The sequence below is a fragment of the Pygoscelis adeliae genome, unplaced genomic scaffold, assembly GCF_000699105.1.
Source record: "Pygoscelis adeliae isolate BGI_AS28 unplaced genomic scaffold, ASM69910v1 Scaffold61, whole genome shotgun sequence".
Lineage (NCBI taxonomy): Eukaryota > Metazoa > Chordata > Aves > Sphenisciformes > Spheniscidae > Pygoscelis > Pygoscelis adeliae.
This window is the reverse complement of record NW_008824010.1, coordinates 857512-861955: the sequence shown is the minus strand read 5'-3', so window position 1 is coordinate 861955 and position 4444 is coordinate 857512.

Sequence of the window (4444 nt, the reverse complement as noted above, 5' to 3'; positions counted from 1 at the left end):
GGGAATAGCACTGTGCCCTTGGGCAGCCCTACAACAACAAAGCAGTGTGCGCAGGGCTGTCTGCGTCGCGCAGCCCTGCCCAGGCCTTGCAGCGAGGCAGGAGCCTTACGGACCCCACCAGGTTTGGGGAACAAGAGGTACCTGAGTTTTCAAGTTGTAGAAGACAAACCCACCTCTGTCTCCTCCAATATCCTGGCTTAGAGAACCACGCGCTGTTTAAAATCATCTCTTGAGCTAGTTGAGAAGAAGGGAAGTCGGATGCTGAAATTTGGGTGCATGGCCAGACTTCAGTCCCCAGGGACATGGTGAGCCTGGAGGGACCTGCTGGCACCTCTGAGCACCCCAACACACACTGAGTCTTGGCCATTGGGATCCACTGTGTATTTTTTCCCCACAGAGTGGGACGATACGGGTCTATATGTGGCAGAGTTGTCAGGCATGTTTGTAAGGATGCTCTGAAGCAGCAATTCCCCTTCCCCCTCTGAAAAAATAACCGGACTTGATAAGGCTGCTCAAAGGGACCGTTGACCCCAGGTGTCCCGGGGCTGTGTTAGTCTTTTGGTTCTGCATTAGGAGAAGATAACAGCTGAGTCAGGTGTTTCCTCACACCAACTCTGTGCTTGCTACAGGGTAAGCGAAGTCAATGACTTGCCGTGGTTTTTATTTTGGGAGCTGGGAAGTGTAAGTACAGTGGGACCTATTCTTGTCCGAATGACTAAGCCTCCGCCAGCCCGGAGCTCTTCATCTTGGCAAACAGATGGTGCGTGGAGGAAAAGCAATGCTATTCACTGTGCTGAAAGGCCTTTTCTTTCTGAAGCAGTGCCTTAAAGGTACAATGGTTTGGTTTATCAGGCTGAGCAGTACTGGGCGTTCAGGTGCCTTTTGGCAAGTGACACCAAATAGGCCAGTCACAACTGCAGCCTTGGACGGGTCCTGCCTTGAGGGGCCGGGAGGGACCCGTCCTCCGCTGGTGTAAGTTGGCCTCACGTGGATGCGGAGAGCTCCGCCATGGGGCAGAGCAGCGGGGCTCGGGGATCCTTTGGGGCATGCTAAGGAACATCATTTCTCCGTCCAAGAGAGAGCCTCCATCCCTGGAGCCACTCGAAGTCCCGTGTGCCCCGGAGCTTGGCAAGATGTGTGTATGCAGACGTGCCAGCCACAGTTGCTGTCTCTCACCAACTCTCATAATTTTGGGGACTGGAAGCCTGAGGTTGAATCACCAAGCTGAGACTGCAGCTGGGGCCCATGGCACGAGTGCCCTTTGCAGACAGGCATAGGGCTGCTAATGCCCACACAACCACACATGGCAATTTCCACCCAGGCTGGCAAACCCACCTAATTCCTTTCTCTGTGCTGCTGCTGGCAGCAGCACTTCTGGATCTACAGCCACTGTCTTCAACCTTTGAGCCGCTTCAGCAGCAGGCAAAACAGAGGCTCTGGGCAAGCTGGTGCCTCTGCTGCTGGGAGTAGTGCAGAGAAATTCAGGAGTGGAATGGAGAACATCGCCCCAGAGAGCATCTCCTCCCCTGCTCCTCTCCCTCCAGCCCACAGACTCCCCCTGCACTCATCTTTCCTCTGCATCTCCTCTTATGACTCCAAAAATGGGCTGTTTGTGCTGCCACGACACATGTACCTGCGACAGAGGAACGGGCGTTATAAGCCCTGGGACTGGATCCTGCCAATCTGGTGGTTTCTGCTTTGTTGGCAGACAATTACGGCACTGAAAGAAAAAGTATTTGCTAAAAGCAGGAACTTAGTGGGGTTTATAAAGGATGCTTTGTCCAGGCAGCTACCGGAGTTAATAAAACTCAGCTTGGGCTCTGTAAAGGTCTGTAGCGCTTAAGGTCTGGGTTTTGCTGAGTGTTGCCAGGCTGGGAATTTGGGGCTGGCATTCATGATTACTGTCCAGTACTCCACGGAGAGCTGTGGGGGTGCAGAGGGTAATGAGGACTCGGGGTTGTGCGGGAACAGCTCCTGAGCATCCCGGTTCATGTGAAAGTTGGAGCCAAACAGGCGCAACTGTTCTTGTGTGCCAGCCAAGGAGTTTGCCTGCTGGCAAGCAGCAGGATTTCACACCGATCGGATCCATGTTTTGCGACAGCACTGCAAACTCCCAGAGGTTTTCTGTTTTGGGGGCTCGTTATTATTAAGTGCTTGGTGCATTTGTCTTCATTTGATCTCTTCTAGCTTAAAAGGTCAGCAGGACTCGGTAGCAAAGCGCTCCAGAGATGAAGAGGGGGTATGGATTTTTAATGCCGCACTGTCGTCCCTGCTTGTGCGATCCCGGTGCCCACGTGGGAGGGTGAGCACAGGCTGCGGGTGCCGACCTGCACCCACCCAGCCCAAAATAACCGTGGCCCCAAAGGTGCTCACTTGGTACTCCGGGAACTGCTGGCTGCACTCACAGCTGACGGTTGTATCTGATGCTTATGAGCTTTGCATTTCTCAATATAACATAAATGCAGTGGGAAATGAAGAGCTGCTGAATTGGCAGTTTATTTGGGGGAGGGAGTTCCTTCTCTTTTCTTGTCTTTTCCTTCTTTCCTCCAGTAACTGCAGTGGGGGGGAAAAAAAGTTTAAGAAAAGGGAGGAAGGGCCTGGAGGCAACAGGTTAGAAAATAAATACCGGAAGAATGAAGAATGGAGTCATTTGGAGAGCAGAGTTATTTGCTTTGAGATCCAACTTCTTTTTTTCTCTGAATTTTTTTTTTTACTGGAAAAAAATTCATTTTCTCAAAATATCCTTTTTTTTTTTTGTTTAAAGACTTTGGACAAACTTTTCGTGTCACCTCTGCTCAGGATAGAGTTCGCAATTTAATAAGCTTTTTATGTTACAAATCCTAAGACTTTGCAACTCCTGCACTAGTCCATCTGCCAAGCAGAGAGCATTTCTTGACCTTTTAAAGAAAGCCAGAGATAATGAACCATTTGGACTGTAGGATGCCCTAGCTGCTTGGAATAAAATCAGTGTGGCTGTGAATTTTGGAGAGGAACAAACGTGCAGCTCTGAGCCAGCAGTGCGGGCTGAGAGTTCGCAGTGATCTCCAACTGCACTAACAGCCATAAACTCCTTTAAAACAGTCAATAAATCAGAGGACATGGGCAGAGTGAGATCTGGGCTTCACAAGGGCTTTAGAAAGTGTCTTGAAAGGTCCAGAGAGGGACAATTCGACTGGCTGTCATTGAGTTTGAGCTTGTAACTACCGATTTTCTCCTTCAAAAATCTCATCGGCTCTTGAGAAATGCAGATACTGAAGAGGTTGATGCTTGTTGGGGGGAGCTGGATGTCAGACGCTGCTGTCCCTGTTATTGACAGCATTGGAAATGTGCAGTGTGTGCCACACATTTTGCGCTGCAGACATTGGAGGTCCAATGATGAAAGATGTTGCTTTCATCACTATTTTCTGTGGTGAGTTTTAGTTCTTCTCTGAAAATGGAAACCTGAAATATTGCAGCTTCAAGGATGTTGTCCCAAGTCAGGTGTCCTGTCTTAGGTCAGAAACATTCCCTGGGGAGCACCGTTGACCCCTGTTAGTGAAAGGGTTCTTGTGCATCTCAGATGATGTGGCTGGGGAGTGGAGACTGAGAACCCAAACCGTCTTTCCCGTGGCCCACCACAGCAGCGCTTCAGACGGGCATCTCCTGACCTAACCCTGAAACCGCTGGGTCCAGCTCCCATGAGCTCAGCACCAAGCAGCAGCTGGGGCTCTGCCAGTCTCTGCAGGCTCCCATGGAGAACGAAAGGACCTTGGTTCTCTGGTCCTTTCTGGAGACCAGCAGATGTTCATGGATGATCCTTTCTGCATTTGCAGATGATCCTTTCTGCATTTGGCTCATCAGGTCTCTCGCACTGCCTGGGGGATTGCTCCAGGGCTGTGATTTTCCTGCCTCCTGCGTGTGGTCGCTCACGCCAGTGCTTTCTGCTTAGACCAATTGGTTATGCTCTTTTCAGCCGCTGGCTGAGTTACTCTGTCCCTTTTCCCTGAATTTTCCATGGTCTTTCCATCTTCGCAGCAAGCCTAGCACAGGAGCACCAAGCTCCTGCCTGGCTTTTCTCTGGCTCTGCCTGCTGCAGCTGGGTGATGTTCCCACGTCCAAGGTGTGGACCTGATTCGGCACACATGGACATGAACAGGGACACTCGGACACACACACGTGCACATACGTGCAAACCTGGCACAGGACGGGGCTGGCAGGCTGGCACGGACTTTGCTTCCACAGCCTCCTTTCCATTGTATCCAACTCACTCTGCGGTTCCACTAGAAAGGACGTAGAAGGCTTTTTGGGTGGAGCAGGAGAAGGGATGGCTAACGTGCTCCAGCCCTTGCCTCGCTGGTGCCATGGAGAAATGCATGATTAATTTGTTTAAAACGTCACTGAGGATAGGTGTGCTCTTCCTGTGCTGTGAAACCAGAGCCAGAGCCTTGGTCTGTAATTCTTTTAG